A 19,797-nucleotide genomic window follows, 5' to 3' on the forward strand; every position below is an offset into this window, starting at 1 on the left:
GTAGTCATGTGGACAATTTTATTATCTTCTTTAGTACCTTTCTGGATCTTGACAGTGGTAATTAAATTGCTGTCTATGTCAGAGAGCTCTCGGATTTCATCAAAAATATCTTAATTTGTGTTCCGAAGATGAACAAAGGTCTTACGGGTGTGGAACGACATGAGGGTGAGTAAATAATGACATAATTTTCACTTTTGGGTGAAGTAACCCTTTAACTGCACTGACATTATTGGGTGAGGATAAAATTTGAACTGAATTGAGTTGGATAATTACAATAACTTTGCAACTTGAACTGAACTGAATCAACATTGAACTAACTTGAGCTGAATAATGGCACTATAGTCTTCTGTAGAGCTGACTATAGCTGAATTGATCACGTTTCATAATTGATAAACTTTGCAATATTGACAGTTATTGAACTGAACTGAATTGAATCACTGAACTAAATTTAGCAGATTTTTAGCTAATTTTAACAATTTTGCTTTACAGCTAAAATGGAATTTCATTTCATAATTTACGACTTTTACATTAACTCTGTAATTTTCCTGTTTATTAATGTGATGCTGCTTTGAAACAATTTGTTTTTTATAAAGTGTTATGTAAATTAATGTGTAATCAGGGTAAGAATCGCACACTTTCTGAGGTACTTCTTTTAAATAATTTTTAAAAAAGTATGTTCTACGTAGAATGAGTATATGAATGTATTCTGTACGTAAAACATTCATCATGTCGACATTGTTTTGTAACCTACCAGCACTATTTGCCTCACTTCCCTGCCATCTCTCCCGTGGCCTCATGGGATAGTAAAGTGTCCATTGCATGTGCATTTCAGAATATCAACGGAAGAAGTAGGTCATCTGGGGTTCTATTTGCCTACTGTTTTATGTACAGTCGTCAAGATTTGAAGTGGATCAAAAAAGTTCATCAAAGTTGTCAAAAGAACTAAGTTGTCCTAAGAAGAAGGATTTAGGACAACTTTGATGAAAGGTTTTGATTCACTTCAATTGTTGACTACTATATTTTCGCCTACTATATAGTAGGGAAATACAGTGGCGGCTGGTGCAAAAAATGTTGGTGGGGCACAATTAAGAAATAGAATTAATAGAAATGCAGGAATTAATAGGCTAATTGTTAAATAATCATTAAACAAGTGATATAATAATGTATCATTACTAATCTAAAACATGGAAAATTCTGTATTTAAGGCATAGGACTGGGATCTAAAAAAAAAAAAAAAAATCTGTATTTAATAAAAAAAAAAAAATGTATTTCATATCCTGCCCAATATTGTCCTAGAAACAATGTTCATATTGAAGGCTATAAAAACAAACATGAACTGTGTAGTATGGATCAAATAACATTAGGCCTAGGCTATATTCTAAAATTGTAACTTTACAATGTAAAATCAAAATGTTTTTTAAAGCAGAAGTTAAATACACTCAACTAAAAAATGAAAATAAATAAAAACAAAAGAACAGACCAATTATTATTATTTTGAATACCCTACAACAGTCACTTTACACAGTTACTGCTATAGTACAAATACACTTAGTTGTATTTTCGAAATTGTACATATGGCATAATTATGTTCGCCAACAAAAACAAATTTTCAACTACAAATATTTTTAGCAAAATGTATTTTACTCAGATTGAACTCCATCTGTTTGGCGCGCATGCGCGCGGCGGCGCTCGTTCACGGAAGTTTGTGCTTGCTGAAGACTCGTCCACGCCTGACTGCAAAATGGAAATATTTTCTCGACTTTCTAACATTTGCAGATGGAGAATATATCTGTGAAATGTAAATAATGGACTGAGAAAATTATTGGATGTCACTTCATCTTAAAGGAAAATATTAATGGAGGTATGTTTGTTTTCACCAATCGCTACACAAGTTAAGGTTACGTATGATGACGAAAGCACGTTAGTGCGAGCCCTCCCGGAACCCATAGAGATTGCATTGCAGTGCCTGCAGTTCGAAAAAAAAGTTCTTTGAATGGAAGTCTATGGGAGTAGTCGGGGCAAATCTCAGCCAGACTGAAATTGCCCAAAAAGAGGCGGTACTCCACAGAGCTTGACTCGATGCTGATTGGACTATATCCAGAAGCAGAACAAACAGCCTAGCAGTGACAGCTAGCGTAACTTTGGTTGATGTGATTGAAAAATTCGTCCCTTTCTCACTTTGGTGGTGCGTTGCCCTATTGCCCTAATGAAGAAACCGCCCCTGGGGAAATATGAGATTTCGGTTGCAGCCTTTGTGTAACTAAAATAGTATAGGGTGTATATTAGCTGAATGTATGTTGCAACGCTCCACATCGGGTGCTTGCAATATGAATAACTTAGTTGATAATGATGGAAGTGATCTGGTTTTGTTTTGCGTCAGCTCCTGATTTGAGACCAGCAGGTGCAGAGCCCATTTTACAACCTAGAACTGTCTTGTATTCAGCGCTGTGTCTGTGGAAAGAGGTATGATTCTACAGAACCCATCTCATTTTCCTGGCCTGAAGGAACAGGTGAGCAGGGTGTGTAGATGTCTGGAAGCTTCCAGTGACATAATTTGGCCTGTCTGCCATAACAGCAAACAAACACATGCCTCTTTTTCCTGCAGGCCATCCAATATCTCCTCCAAATCAACGTCATCCTTTCTACAGACCCTGTCACTCCACTAATATCCTGTCCACCGCCAGTATGAGGCCTGTCTACATGCATTTGTGTTACAATGCTTTTGTACGGCCGCTATTAATCTGCGGGGTGGAGGAAGGAGGGGCCGGGGGCGTGACGGAATAGATTTACTGAGACAACAATGACAGAAACAAACACACTGAACTGAGACAGAGACACATTAGACACGCTGAAGTCCTGAACCCTCTCTGAACAACAGACAACAACACCAACGCTGAGTTTATCAGGACGTCAGTGAATGACACAAAAAAACAAAAAACAAAAAACAAAATCAACAATCAGGAAAAGAAAAGCCAAAGTTCAAAATAAGATATCAGTAGACATACTAGCACATGTAATGTAGTAGTAACTGTAATAATAAATAAAAGGTATTAATGAAGAATGAATGAATAAATAAACGCTACTAATCAAATAAATATTAATGTATTTAAATTAACATTTAATAAGTAACATTTTATAATTATTAAATACTAAACATGATTAATTATTATTAAATGTTATGAATTAATAAATAGTAAATACATATTAAATACTCCACTGTACAAACTCCTTCTCTGAAATAAATAAATGCTAGTAATAGTGGTAAAAAATAAATAAATATTTTATTTATTTATTTTGTAGTAAAAATAAATAAATAGTTTTGTAAATATTTAATAGTATATATTTAAGTAATATTAAATATATTTAAATAAATATTTTATAAAATAATGTTAAAAATACTCCATTATACAAACTCTCTCTCTCTCTCCCTCTCTCTCTCGCTCACTCTTTTGTTTGGATCCTCTGACCACTAACACCACTGCACTGACACTAATCCACTCTTTAACATTCCCTCCCCCCTCTCACACACACATTGGGTTTTCATGTTTCATGGGGACTTTCCATAGACATAATGATATTTATACTGCACAAATTGTATATTCTATCCCATAACCCTACCCCTAAACACATACCTCAGAAAACTTTTTTACATTTTCAAAAAGCACAATTTTGTATGATTTATAAAAGGTTTTCCTCATAGGGACCAAAAATGAGGACATTTTTCCCCATAATGTAGGGTTTACCAGGATCACACACACACACACACACACACACACGTCCCTCTTCTTGCTGCATCTGCCATCCATCAATACACCACACACCTCTCATATGCAAATATCATCACTTATAACACTTTCAAAAATAGACATGCGAGTGCCCTGTGAACCAAAACACACTTCTATCCCATTATTGCTATTGGACACACAACTTTATCTAATTACAGCTCTCTAAATTATCCACACATCACAACATCATCCTCAAAATCAACACAGGCCTGCCCACGCACAACATCATCCCTTTACACTGTTCCCCAAAACACACAAGTACACACACACAAACACACACATACAGCCCATCATCCTCTTATGTATCAAGTGCGGATATACATGCACTCATCCAATTATATCTCACTGCAACACTTACAGTGTATTACAGTTCACTGCACTCAGATCCTGTAAAAAAATATTTTTCAAAGTTGTAAATAAAGATTATTGGTGTATTTTTTACAAGAAAAAAATATTTGAGACTTTCCACATCAAAATGTAATGTTTAAAGTGTTAGTTCACCCAAAAATTAAAATTCTGTTATTTATTACTCAACCTCCTGTCGTTCCACAGCTGTAAGACCTTTGTTCACCTTCGGAACACAAATTAAGTAGCTTAAAGTAGCTTAAACTCATAAAATTGAGTTTAAGCTACTGGAGTCACATGGAGTACTTTAATGATGTCTTTTTCCTACCTTTCTGGACCATGGAGGTGTAGTTGCATTGGATCTCTATAGAGAGACAGAAACCTCTCAGACTTAATCAAAAAGATCTTAGTTTGTGTTCCAAAGATGAATGAAGGTCTTACAGGTGTGGAACGACACAAGGGTGAGTAATAAATAACAGAATTTTAATTTTTGGGTGAACTAACCCTTTAATTCAATTAGCTACTTGCCGTTTGTAATTATTTGTTAAAGGTGCCGTAGAACGTCTTTTTAAAAGATGTAATATAAGTCTAATAGGGGTGTGCACAAATAGTCAAATATTCGACCTGTAATTAATATTCGAAAAATAAAAATACTATTCGAATTTTACTATGTTGCTTTGCTGGCCGTAAATGCAGTGAATCCATGATAAATCCTGAGCACTAAAACTCGCAGTTAAAACTAAATGCACCGGGTGGCACTGTGGAGCGTGTTTAACAAATTAATTTTATTTGATCGTCATGACAATGAAATCTAAACACCCGTCGAATGAGGAAAGACAGCTGTTCATTAACTTTCTGCATTCACGACAGGTAAGTGCAGCTGTAACCCGAATGAGCCGACAAGAACTTATCTGATAGCAAAATGATTTTGAGACATATGCTTTCTTTAAGTTTTGTCTAGGAAGATATATTTACTAACAGAAATCACAAAGTTTTGCTGTTAGAAACTTAGCTTAGCATACCGTTATGTATTTTCGTTATCTTTGTGTTTCTGCAATGTCTGTTGCGGCTCGTTTTCTCATGTGGATATTATTGTTTTTCTCAACATGAACATGTGAAACAATATGAAAACGATAACCATACCATATAACGTTACTGACTCGAGTGTATTATAAACGTTTTGTACGATAACTGGTGCTGTCTGCTTTATAAGCATTTTTCCCGTTCGCGCTGCTTGAGCTTAAAATGTATTTGTTCTTTATATATAGTATATATTTTTTTTGTTTGCACATACTGTTTAAAGCTTTGAACTAAAAGAAAAGCTTAAGATATAACATAAACTTGTTGTACATAATTCCTAATCGTAAGCTTGTTCAGAAATAGTTATAAAATCTTGATGAATTTTTAAAAAAATAACATCCTTCTCATTTAACCTCAATATTAAATATTATTTTTTTACGAGCCCAAATATTCAAATACAGTATTTTGGAAAAATGCCCATCCCTAAAGTCTAAGGTGTCTCCTTTAATTGAGCACGCTCCCTGCCCACGGAGTTCAAGCTTGCCTTAAACAGCATAAACAAAGTTTACACAGCTAATGTAACCCTCAAAATGGATCTTTACAAAGTGTTCGTCATGCAACATGTCTAATCGCGTAAGTATGGTTGTAACACGGTTAGTAGATATGGGAAGAAGGAGGCGGGAACCGGCGAACGTTCAACAAAACTTTAATGTAAAATAAACAAAGAACAAAACGAAAGTAATGCCGGCAGACCCTCGCGGACGTCTGCCGGCCACACAAACATAATAAACCATAAAATAAAGTCCAGGCCTGGTCCTCTCTCGTCCTTCGTTGTAGTCGCTCCTCCTTTTATGCCTCCGGAGCTCCTCCGTGAGAGACTCGAGGCCGGCACGCCTCGCAGGTGACGCTCATTATCACTCGCGTCACCGGCCTCGCGCCGTTCCCTCACGGCTCTCGCCCGCCCTGCTCGTCACATACCCCCAACGCCCCTCGCAGGCCGGGGGGGTACCTCCGAGACTGCGCTCTACTCCCCCCCGGGGCCTGTCTCGGCGGCCGCAGCACCTGTGGGTAAGGACAGACGAGACGAGGGAAAGGAGACGGAAGCAAGGGGAGCGACAGGACGAGAGGGGAGAGAGGAAAAAGAGAAAAAAAAAAAATCTTGGTCCGGTTCCCCGACACACTGCCGCTCGGTCCTCAGCCTGCCAAGAGGCTCTTCTTCGCGGTGCCATGCGGTGGCACTGGACGCTCGGTGGACGGCCCGATCCTCGACCGCCTCCTGGCGGCCGGCGATGGCTCCTCCGACTGAGGGCAGCCGGCAGCGAGTCCCCCGTTCCCTGCTCCTCCCCTTTATGGCGGACGGCAGCAGGCTCCGGCCCACGGCGAACGGCGGCGACTCCTCCGCTCCCTCTTGGACGGCAGCCACCCCACCTCGTCCCAGGGGCACGGCCTCGAGCTCTCCGTCCCACCTTTCACTAGGCTCCAGTACCACCGCCTCGGGCAGCCTCTCGCGGTCTTCACTCCCGCGCTGCCCGAACTCCGCAGCACCGCGATCCCCCTCAGCAGCGAGGGCTCTCCGACAGCATGTCCCTCCTTCCTCCCGGGTTTCGGCACCAATGTAACACGGTTAGTAGATATGGGAAGAAGGAGGCGGGAACCGGCGAACGTTCAACAAAACTTTAATGTAAAATAAACAAAGAACAAAACGAAAGTAATGCCGGCAGACCCTCGCGGACGTCTGCCGGCCACACAAACATAATAAACCATAAAATAAAGTCCAGGCCTGGTCCTCTCTCGTCCTTCGTTGTAGTCGCTCCTCCTTTTATGCCTCCGGAGCTCCTCCGTGAGAGACTCGAGGCCGGCACGCCTCGCAGGTGACGCTCATTATCACTCGCGTCACCGGCCTCGCGCCGTTCCCTCACGGCTCTCGCCCGCCCTGCTCGTCACAATGGTATTTATTTGGATGTTTACATTTGATTCTGATTGAGTTTGATAGTGCTCCGTGGCTAAAGCTAACATTACACACTGTTGGAGAGATTTATAAAGAATGAAGTTGTGTTTATGCATTATACAGACTGTAAGCGTTTAAAAATGAAAATAGCGATGGCTTGTCTCCGTGAATACAGTAAGAAACGATGGTAAGTTTAACTACATTTAACAGTACATTAGCAACATGTAAACATTTAGAAAGACAATTTACAAATATCACTAAAAATATCATGATATCAATGATCATGTTATTATCGCTCCATCTGCCATTTTTCGCTATTGTTCTTGCTTGCCTACCTAGTCTGATGATTCACGTGTGCACAGATCCAGACGTTAATACTGGCTGCCCTTGTGTAATGCCTCAATCATGGGCTGGCATATGCAAATATTGGGGTGTACACCCCGACTGTTACGTAACAGCCAGTGTTATGTTGAGATTCGCCTGTTCTTCTGAGGTCTTTTAAACAAATGAGATTTATATAAGAAGGAGGAAACAATGGAGTTTGAGACTCACTGTATGTCATTTCCATGTACTGAACTCTTGTTATTCAACTATGCCAAGGTAAATTAAATTTTTGATTCGATGGCACCTTTAAATTTGCTAGCAATTTCTAAGTGAAAAATGTTTCAACACCAAAATTGCAGAAGGAAGCACTGAGATCGACCACAACACATCTGCGTATAGTTGCTGCAGTCATCTTCCTTATCTTTCACACACACACACACACACACACATCAGATGGTGCAGTGGTGACAGATGGTGTGTGGGGTGTTTTGGCCTCTTAGAGACCGTGAAAAGTGGACATATGTGAGACCCTTCGCCTCTGACCTGACCTAACCTCTATAGAGGAATACACACACTTATTGACTCGAAACAATCCTTATCTTCATCACTCTCACAAGCACCAAAGATCAGATTTCATTTGACACATCATGACTGTTTAACTGCACACATTTATCTTCACACTACTCCTTCTCTTTTCTGAAAAAGTAAAGGGTTGGGCTATATAGCTAAAATAAAATACTTCAATATTCATCAATCTTTGGATGATATTTGATATATATTCAATAACTATTGTATTAATCAACCAAGTAAGCACAGTTCAAGTTTTCTATCAATGCAATCATCTCAAAACTGCCAAATATTGGCAGAATAATTAATCTGGCCTTTATATCATCCTATCAATGCTCAGACCAAATGCTGATAATAGACAAAGCATTGTTTCAGTGATCACCAAGTACAGCATGTGTGGTTAATTAAGTAATTAATTAAAACAGAACAACATTAAACTTCTAGACTATACTTGTTTTTATTTACAAATATTAAGCTTTGCCGATTCAAATGAAAAAATTCCAGCAAACACAGATTGGTCTTTCAAAAAACAAACATTTGAATATATTCATAGAAAAGTACTATATATACAGAGAACATATTTGGGCATCTCAAGACTGACTGATGCTCTCTGCCAAGGTTCAATAATAAGTATGGCCTGATGGCCAGCTCGAGTGCAAGGGCTTCTGGCCAACTGACCAAACTGTCACTTACCCTATTGGGCAAGTTCTGTGCAGTGACAAGACTATACCTTGCCTTGCAAATTTTAAAATTGGATTTTCTCTGATGTACTGAACATTGATGTGAAATCTGCTCAATTTGAAACCACGAGAATTGTGATAGCCTTGGAAGCATCAGTTGAAATGGATAGAAAAACAGTCATCTTAAATTTTCCAGCAACAAAACTACTGTTCATAAGGGACTTCTTTAAAAAAAAAAATAATAATAATAATAATAATGTGTTTTTGAATTTATATCTGTCATGGAGTTATATTGTAGCTGCATACTTTTTGAAAATAAGAAAAAAAAAAATTTAATGAGAAATATCAAATGTTTATTTCTAAAGATGCCAATTTTTTGTCTGGACACTTCAACACACTCTGTGGTGCCTTTTTTAAAAACATAAATTCAACATATAACAAATAATAATACTCTTTCAATTCTGCTAAGAGGTCACCGCATGATATATCGGTGGTATATGAATTCACAGGTCAGAGCTCACCAAACTTGAATTTTAGAATGCCAAACTTGAATTTTGGAATATCATGTGTAACAACATTACACATGATAGTTGAGTAGTTTTTAAGGCTTGATTTATTTAATCGAATCTACCTGAATAAATCATGTACAATCTCCTAAATTATTTAGTCTATGACACAATGAATGTAATATTTTTAGAGAAATGTGCTTTTTTTATTTTAAGTTGATTCTCAAAAGTGTGTGATTTTAAATGTGAACGAAAATTACCTGTTTGTAGCTATCTGATGTTGAGTCATGTTGTACAATTAAAAGACTATATGCTAATGGTATTAGTAGGAACAAACTTGTTACTGCATTTGCATAAGCATATCTGCACAAACGTGCATCATAGTATTAGTACTTAAAGTTATCCACAACCATACCATAAGCTCAACTCTTTTGCACAATGGCAACCATCAAAACTTCAAAATAGGCCTAACATAAACTCTTCAAATGTCAAATATATAAGAACATTAAACATTAACAGGTGTTTCCCTTCAGTCACAAACACATGAAACAACACTTAATTTCAATATTTACTCTCCATTTCCCAGCCATATGCAAAGCATGCAGGGAACTAACAACAACCACCAAATGGTGTCTCTAAATAAAACCACATAATTGAGCTATTACTCTTAAAATAAATAGATAGCCTTCTTTCCTTAATTTTATCAGCTTAATCGGTTCCTCAATTCAAGCCTCAAAACTGATTAAGTTTCCTTTAAAAAATGAGTTATGTATCTCTTGATTTTATTAGTGAAATGTTCTCAATATTGTCTACAACACTGAAAAACTATTTGCTTAATAAAATATACACACTATTTTTAATTATCAGCTTAATTTTTTGAATGAAAAATATATACATTTATGGTGAGATCAGTAAAATAGCAAACTGTAAAAAGTGAAAATGTGTAGATGTTATATTAAGGGGATATGAAGTACATTTTTAGATATGGCAAAACATGTTTGCTTTGCAAGCACATATTGTACTCATTCTTTCACTGTGGTCTAAGTTACATGTTTTGTTTCAAAACTTTAGCTGAGACAATGGCTGAAATTAGAGCATAATTGCACTATCCAAGGTAAGCTTGTGGCCATTGTGGAGTGAGCCAGTATGTTAATATGCAAATTGTGCTTGTAGTAAGTGTGTAAATCTGTGCACACTGTCAGACTGACCTTTAGTACGAATAGAAGAGTGCACTTTAATACTTTAGAGCTCTGGAATGAGCTTTAGGTTTTATCTGTAAAAAGAGAAGGCATATACATATGTCTAACACAAAAACATTAAAACCACAGCTTTGTACAACACTCAGCTGTCAGTAGATAACTGTGTGTTCCTAAATGTACGCTATGACAGAGCTTTTAGGCTTAACTTAAACATGTGTTTATGACATATTTATTACTGGTTAATTATAATCTTCATAATCCACATTCCACATCTTTCAGGAATTTTAAGTATTTTATATGGATTGTTCTCAACAATAGTAATTTCTAGCTGATTAGGAAAATGTATATTCACTATTAAAATACCCATGATTTTTTTAAGATTGCTAAAAAAGGTTTAAAGGCAAGATCACACCAAGAACGGTAACTATAAATATATAACGATAACTATATTAGCGTCCACACCAATGCATGCTTTCATTCTGTTTATTCTATTCATTGCTGTCAACGTTTTTATCGTTCATCAGCTGGGGGGGGAAAAAAAAAATCGTTCTGAAAATGATTCCATTCAGTTATCGTTGTGGACTCTGCCATTCTTTATTTAGAATGATTTTTAGAACTCTTTTTCTTTGTCATTATAGTTATCGTCCTTTGTGCAAACAGGCCTTAAGGGAGTGTGAGACTGAGCGAATATGATGAGTGCTGGAAATCTCAGGTTAAATCCCCAGCAATAACAGCTCCAGCACTGGAATGCTGCTCTGTGATTGGCTGGCAGGGTCAGAAGCTGCTGATTGGGCATAAAAACTGGAAGTGGGAAGCCCACAGGAGCAGATGTACACAACTCTAATGCTGACAGTTACATTAGACCGATTTATACACATACACACACACAAATACATTCACACCTGCAGTGGCACAAAGCTGCCACTTTCACTTCAGAGGTCAGTTGTATGGCCAAAATCAAAAATATAGACAGTTGCAGTTATATTGTATATATATATATATATATATATATATTATACATTATATATATATATATATATATATATATATATATATATATATATATATATATATATATATATATATATATATATATATATATATATATATATATATATATACACATATACATATATATATACACATATACATATACATATACATATATGTGAGTGTGTGTGACACATACAAAGCTATGACTTGTGTGATAGATTATTTGGAATTTTGTGAACGACAGCCCCCACCCACTTTCATTGTATGGAAAAGAGCAACACAAACATTCTGCAAAACATCTGTTTTCATGTTCCACTGAAGAAAAAGTAATACAGGTTTAGAAAGTTCTTTCTTAGAAGTTGAGATGAGGGTCGTGAACTGTGCATAACTTTCATTTTTAAAGGAACTATTCCTTTAAGTCACATATGCACACTATTTTGGCTCTTGATGGGATGTGCAACAAAACTTTCTTCCTCTGGGTGCATCATCTCATACAGTAATTGCTTCTTCCCCTGTGCTCACTGATGCCACATTAACAGAGGCACTTTGGGGCTATGGTGACAGTAAACAATAGGAAGACAGAGTAAACAGTGTAGTAGAATGTCTAAGTGCTATGCGCTTTTGTAACTGGATGCAGAAAGTGAGCTTAAGACTGGAAAGCGGCTTTAAAATTAATCGGGGTCCTGTGCGGGATTAGAGAGAATCTCTCTCTCTCTCTCTCTCTTTCTCTTTAGATGTATAAATGTAGGGGGAGCAAGCATCTGGATCTCACTGTCAGTTGTTCTTGCTCTCACTGTCATGTTGGTCTCCATCTTTAGACACCTGGTTTCTGCTCACCCTGGGCTCAAAGGACAGGAGCCAGCTGTGAATGACCCAGAAAACCCTAGCCTGAGCAAACCCGATTTACATGTGCTACAGACACAGAAATTAGAAACATGGTGACGGTTTATGATTTTTTGCCCATTTAAAGCTTAAGTGTGTATTTTTACTGACTTTTAATATGCTGAGACTGTAAGTAAGCTATTAGGCTGACTTTCTGAATACGTTTACATACACTTTAAAAGTTTCAGTCGGACAAAATATATAATTTGTCTTTTTAAAATGTCATGTAAATGCTTTAGTACAAATGAAATAAAGTCAAACTACCAAACCTAGATAATGTGATTGTAGCTTGGCATTATTTGAACGTTGTGACTGATATGAATGACATGCAAGAAAAAAATTTTTATTGTGCGCACAATTTACTATTTCGTTCTCTCGATTTACTAATTTGTACGCACAATTTACTAATTCATTCCCTCAATTTACTAAATCGTACGCACGATTTACTAAAACATGCACAATTTACTAATTCATTCCCTCAATTTACTAAATCGTACGCACGATTTACTAAAACGCGCACAATTTACTAATTCATTCCCTCAATTTACTAAATCGTGTGCTACACGCACGTGATTTATAAATTGAGGGAACGAATTAGTAAATTGTGCGCATATTTTAGTAAATCATGCGCACGTTTTAGTAAATCGTGCGCACAATTTAGCCTACTATTTTTTTCCTGCACGTCATGTCCGGGGCTCCGTAAAGAGGTGACATAAAAAGAGCTGTATTTATTCCCATATGTTTTTTTTTTTTTTTTCTGGCCAAAATAGATTTTAAATATATGCTAATAATACATGTTGTAAAACAGTGATGCTTATGGAAATATTTAAAAAAAATTATAATATTTCAAATCAAATGGCAAAATATATTACAAAATATATATATAAATGGACAAAAAAAATAGATTTCCAACCATAAAATACATTTTAGGTAAATGCAAAATATATTTTTAATATATTTTAGACAATGTAAATATATTTATATTTTAAAAATATTTTATTATTTTTAATAAATATATTAAAAATAGGAAATAGAGAATCTATTTTAGTAGTATATGTTTGGCCATTTTTGTATATTTTGGAAATGTTTTGTATATTTATATGAAAATATGTTATTTATTTATTGCCACATGGGATATTTCAAATGTTTGATTACACTTGTGTTATGTGTTTACATCATGTTGCAACTTGGAAGTAAGCTAACATCCAATTCATTTGCTGCTTTAGGCAAATAATGGGAAGAATAACAAAATAAATGGTCAAATAATTTGTGCTACAAATTAAAATAATAAGATAACAACTAAAAGTTTGAAATATCAAGCCACATAACAGACAGTTTTTGTACACCTAAAATAAATGGAAGTGGATGAGACCGGAAAGCCTCACAATCAAGTTACAACAGCTACTCCCGCTCTTACATTAAGAAATAAGTTAAATAAAGAATAAAGAATAAGTTAAATACTTGAAGACTGTAGCTCTACACACAAAAAACGCTACAGCCTTATTATACTTGCATGTATGTAAACCTATGTAACCAGCAACCACGCAGTACATTTTAACAACCTAGCAACACCCTCGCAACCATCAAGAACAACCTAACATTCTGAATTTTGTAAGCACAACTCATTTTCTTAAGAGTAAAAAACTACTTGTTTTTGTAATCCAATTTGGTGCCATTAATGGTGCCAAAATTACACACTTTACCTTTAAAGACCCTCTAGATTTAAATACACACAAGATTGCAGTAAGACAAAGATTTGATAAACCAAATTAAGAGGCTAATTTTCATCCAAACTCCTATAGACAGACCAAATGTGACCAAATTAACAAGATTGAGAGGATCCTCTTGGGACCACCGAAGGGCAAGTGGCTGTAGAGGAGGCCCTAAATGTGCACACACACTGGGGCTCAGGAGGATGAACTCAGAACAATCAAACCAATCAATGACCACATGGTCGCACAGGCCGCCACAGTGCACCTGATCTCCATGGACACAAAACGGATGGGGGCGGTCGCTCGAGACAGCGAGAATAAAACAGACATATAGAAGCAGAAAGACACAATGGAGGAGCATAAAGATAGGAAAAAGAAGAACTTTAAAAAAAAAAAAAAAAATACTCAAAATATATTATGTAACTTGATTTAGGAAAATAAAATGTTGGTTGCAACTTAGCAGAGCTGCTTTTCTCAAAAGCATTGTGAGCTAAGTTGGGCCCCAAACAATAACACTTCAACTATTAACACTACAGGTGTGCATAAGCTCCATGAACACACACAAGAACATATACTGTAATTCTGCTAAGAATGTCTAATTCAGCATAACCAGCAGCGTCTACAAACACACACACCCTAATGTTGTGTTAAACTTCCATCTGAACTGAACTGCATAATGTGCATAAGTTGTTGGGCCATCAAGAACACACAAATGTCAGGAAAGACCTCAAGGAACGATAACTGTAGTCCATTGCAGTGACTAAGAGTGTCTACTTCACATTCACTTGTGCTATAGACACAGATATTCCTGAGTGCTTTTGCAGAACAATAACAAAGACCATGCAAAGAACATGTGCGTTCAGAAAATCACATCAGAGAGAACATTGTTCAGTCAAAAGGAAAAGGCGCTTTTTATTACACATCTCTGTCATTTTTTCATACAAATACATGGGAAGGCTTACAGCACATCAATTTATAAATGAGGTTTGATTGCATAACATTTCTGAATGGGCAGAGGCTGAAGCCAAAGCCTCAGAAACAATAAAGTGAAGGAAGCTATTACAATAACATGGCCTCTGGGTTAGAAATGCAATGCAGAGTCTCCAAAACTCACAGCATGTGATTTGTTGACTTCAAGACTGTGCTTTATGGCACATCCAGTGTCACAGGGCCTCTAATAAATATCATAATACCAGCTTTGCAGTTCTCACACAGACTGATAATGCAAAAGGACAGGTAAACGTAGCTCATATTTCCTTTTTGCACTGTTTAAAGCGAAACATGAATTTTGCTGGTGTAATGCAGCCAGGGTTATTCTGTCATATTGAATAATATTGCTGACTCAATCAATAAAACACGTTTATATGACCTGACAAATCATTTTACAGTGAAGAAAGAAAGAAAGCTAACTTGAGCGCCTTTTAACCTGAGGATATATGATTTAATTATCCTAACGTTACCCCTATCAACCGCATTGTGCACAACAAGCTTTGGTATTAAACAATGACATAGCAAACATTGTTTACAGTAAATATACCTGCATGAAGTACACATGCGCTTAATTCTGATACAGCCTCACGGGACAATTTCCCACGACACGACACGACCGAACGAACATAAACTACACAGAAATGAACCCTTTTCGAGACGCAAGCTCTTGTATACTAAATCAAAGCGCATAAAATGAAAACATTTGCCATGAGTGTCTTAAACTATACAACATATGTGAGATACAGAGAGCCAACCAGCAGTGCACCGAAACAATACAATAAATCAGAGCGCTCAACAAACGACTATAACTTTACAGCGTTTGTAGTTTTTTGACAGCTGTCGCTCAAAATGCTTTGATATTGAGTATCATAGTGCGTGAGCAGGTGCGCGTGAATGGAATGTCTGAAAATGGCGCCGAATGTGAAAAAAATGTCAACAGATTCCCGTCCTCGCGAGCATCACACAATACATAATCCAGCAGAAAGATTTCCCTCTTACCTTTCCCTTTAATTCATCAACGGGTAGAATTAATCCACAACAAAACAGCCTGAAACCGCTTTTCCACAGATATCACACAAACAAACCCATGTACAAATTATCCAACCTTTTTTAAAACGGTGTTTAGATTCTAGTAAAAAGGGGGAGCTATCTATGCAATGAGCCAAGCGTATTTGTAAAAGCGACAAATGGGAGACGAGCAGAGGTAGAAATGAGCCAATCAGATGCGAGATCACTGAGCTTCGGTCCCTGGCGCTAAGGCTGCAGCAGCAGCATCGTAACCAAGGAGACTCTGAAACGGGATCAATTGGATTCGTTTTGTAACTGTTTCATTTCAGCTGCTACTTTGTTTCCATGACTGACTGAAAAATGAACAACATTTTATCAGTTTTTAGCTCATTACAGTTTATCTTCCAAATAAAATATGTGCCGCAAATTTCAGGTGAAAAAAAGTGTTCGACTCAACTGGATTCATTTAATCTCAGAAATGTACATAATACGTTCTGCTGTTTTTGTGATAGTGCAAGCAACTTGTTCTACCAGTGGGGGAAAAAAATAATAGTAATAAAATTTTTTGATCCTTCTCAGGCTATAAAATTAATTTCAACAAGTCTAAAGCATTGCCCCTTGGTGAATTTGGCAATATTAATGCCTTGCCCAGTTTCCCATTTAGGTGGTCAGTTGAGGGGGTTCTGTTATTTGGGAATTCATGTCCCTGCAAACTTAAATAGGCTACTACATATTAACAACACCTCTGTGGTAATAAATAAATTAATAAATAATAAATAAATAAGATAAGGAAAAGTGTGGAGCTACATATCATGGCTGGGTCGGATAGGGTTAATTAAAATTAACATCCTTCCCAGACTACTATACCCATTACAAATGACTCTGCTTTACATTGGCAGGAATATGAATTGTGATCTGGAAAAACATTTCTCAAGGTTTATCTGGCATAAAAAGAAACCAAGTCTGAAAATCTCCAAACTGCAATTACCAATCATGATGGTGTTCTTGCCCTCCCTATTCATTTCAATGCTAGAATCCTTCTAAACTAGTGTCAGGACATGCACTCAACTACACATATTGATTTATTTTATTTACCTTGCCTTATTCTCCGGTTACTGGGGCACTAAGTAAAATTATTTTAAGTAGGCCTGAAAAGAAATGTCTGCAAGAAATATTTTGGTAACATCCCTGAGAACAAAGAGTGGGAGAAGGTCTTGGGTACATATGGGTAGTATATTTATTTGCAATAACACAAGAGAAACACAGTATAAAATTGTCCATCGCTTGCATTGCACCCCTTACATACTAAATTAATCTGCAAAAGTCATCAATTTGCCCAAAGTGTAAGAGTAATGTTACACACCGCCATATTCATTATGTTCATTAGTCTCACGATTTTGGAGCAAGGTCCAATGGAGATTAGAGAACATATTTGGATATACTATGTGTAAAGACCCATGGTTCTTCTTCATCCTCTAGGTCTGGTATGCAATTAATTGACACTTGCACAGAAGTTGCTTTATATTTATACAAAATTGTATTTTACTTCATTGGATTAAAGAAAAACCACCATCAATTCACCAGTGGTTTCAAGAGATTTACAGTATACTTCCATCTGAAAGAATTCAGTCAGGCAGACATAACTTGGAAAATGTAGTAATTTCAAATTTATTGCTGTCTAATGATTCAGTCACATAACCCATATATGAAGATGAATTGAATGAAAGAACATGACGGATGGACAGATGGATGGATAAATGGATGTTTTGGATGAATGAATCAATGAACCTCACAAAATTCACTTTGAGACTATCTGATTGGGTCACTTAAAAATTACTTAATTTCATCATGTTGAAGTTACATTAACAAATGATATTTGTGTAACTTAATTGATTTTTGTGTGACCGATGTACACTATTAAATCATGTAAATTCAACACACTTTTTTCAGTGTGTTGTCATGTATGCACAATAGTGGTTATGTATGTTTCTATCCTCTCTCCTATGAAAGCTGCAGTTTAACATGTAACTGTTTTTTTAAAAAATATATAAAATTTTGATGTGTTATATTGTATTATTTCCTTTTAAAAACCAATAAACATTTAATTTAGAGGAAAAAAATACCTACATGTAATTACAGTTATTAATTTCTCTATAATAATCTATAATTACACTGTTAACCCTTCCCTTACACCTTAACCCTAGCCATACCACGAAACCTGCCCTAACCTTAATTGTATTCCAACAAAATTATTTTGCAATACATCATGAACACAATAAGTCCATACCTAGCAATTATTTGCCACAAATCTCAGATAAAAGCTATCTGGTGTAGTTCAGGTTCAGCTATATGAGGTTTCTCCTGCTATTAATGAGCATATAATGTCTTCATAGGATTGTAAATCTCAGCATTTTGTCTAACCACACAATAATCATGACTGGAGGGTTGGGTGTGTTCCCTCTGCCCTCAAAATACACCATCATCCATCACTACTAGTAAATAATGCATAAAGGTGCCGCCCTAGAAACTGCACAAACAAAAAGTGCATGTGCACCCTTATTTGTTTTGTAAGCATTTAGCCAAGAAAAAAAAAAAAAATGTCACAAATTTGTATTATTGTTTTGTTAAAACCTAAGAGGGACCTATAGCACTGGCCCTTCCCTTGGATAATGTAAAGGGCAGGTGCTTTGCAATACATCTGCTAAAACAAAGTGACAGCACCAACCAGACAGTCAAAGTCCCCAGAGATGGGTGCGACAGAAAGGAGACACTCACACCCCACCCCACCCTGCCCCGTCCCTCCAGAACCTTCTGCATCTCCTCCCCACCCCCAGACCTTCTCCATTAACATCTGTGATAGTAGGCACCAGCTGGGCACGAAACCCCTAATTACTGCTCTGTCAACCACCACAGCATTAGTCAAATATCTCTAACCTGACAGGCCATAGGAGACCTCCTACTAGAGAATGAATGATGTCATGTCAGACATGCTAACACCAATATGGCCTAGAGATTTTGGGGATCGTTAGTGCAGCCAAAAATTCTCAACACACTGGCTGTGTTTCAAACACAACCAATTACACCCATAACCCATAACAGGGATGTCTGGTCTTTAGTCATACTATTACATTTACATATAGTAATGAAGTTAACATTTTGTAATAATTATCATTAATAACATGAAAGTAAAGAAAGTAGGAAGAAAAGAAGAAAAATATTATCAGTATTACGCACAACAAAAGCATTGATGGCATGATTGCAGATACACTCAAACCAAAATTTATTCAGACACCTTGAACATTTTTATCTCTGAAATATGTGATGCAATGCATTATGAACTGTATCTGCTGTAATTTCTCTTGTCAGTTGGTTGTTAAAAAATAACTTTTCCAAACCTTCTAGAGGAGCTCATTGCTCAGAGGTAAGATAGAGCTAGTCATAGTTGTAAGGCAATAACTATAAAATATAAATCTTAACAGTTGGGCTTCATAAAAAATTTTAATCTAAAATATATATATATATATATATATTTTTTTTTTTTTAAATAATAATAATAATAATAATTTGTTTTTGGAAAACAAAAAAAGGCTGATGTGATGAAAACATCCACAATAAATGCTCTCTTCCTCTGGGTGTTTTTGAGTTTTACTGTGTCCTGCTGGGATGAGGAATTTTCCTTTTGGTTTTTTTTGGTTTTTTTGCATGTTGTTAATCCAGAGCTCAAGCCAGTGACCACCTGTTCCTCCATTTCCTAATCTGACTCTCTGCTGCCATCTGCCGACAGTAATATGTAAAATTTCATGGGAGCTAATACTTTAAAGGGTTAGTTCATCCAAAA

General features: G+C 36.5%; 1 protein-coding gene across 6 annotated transcripts in view; it reads right to left on the bottom strand.

The window, feature by feature from the left end:
* The window catches only part of epb41a (erythrocyte membrane protein band 4.1a), a 71,786-nt gene extending 55,724 nt beyond the window's left edge, over positions 1-16,062 (bottom strand). For all 6 annotated transcript variants that reach the window (XR_010891766.1, XM_067361609.1, XM_067361608.1 and 3 more), the window contains exon 1: positions 15,951-16,062. The gene's annotated coding sequence lies outside the window, so the exon portion shown is untranslated. The remainder of the gene's footprint in view (positions 1-15,950) is intronic.
* Between the last annotated feature and the right edge of the window lie 3,735 nt (positions 16,063-19,797).

Source organism: Chanodichthys erythropterus, chromosome 15 (assembly GCF_024489055.1).
Source record: "Chanodichthys erythropterus isolate Z2021 chromosome 15, ASM2448905v1, whole genome shotgun sequence".
Taxonomy (NCBI): domain Eukaryota; kingdom Metazoa; phylum Chordata; class Actinopteri; order Cypriniformes; family Xenocyprididae; genus Chanodichthys; species Chanodichthys erythropterus.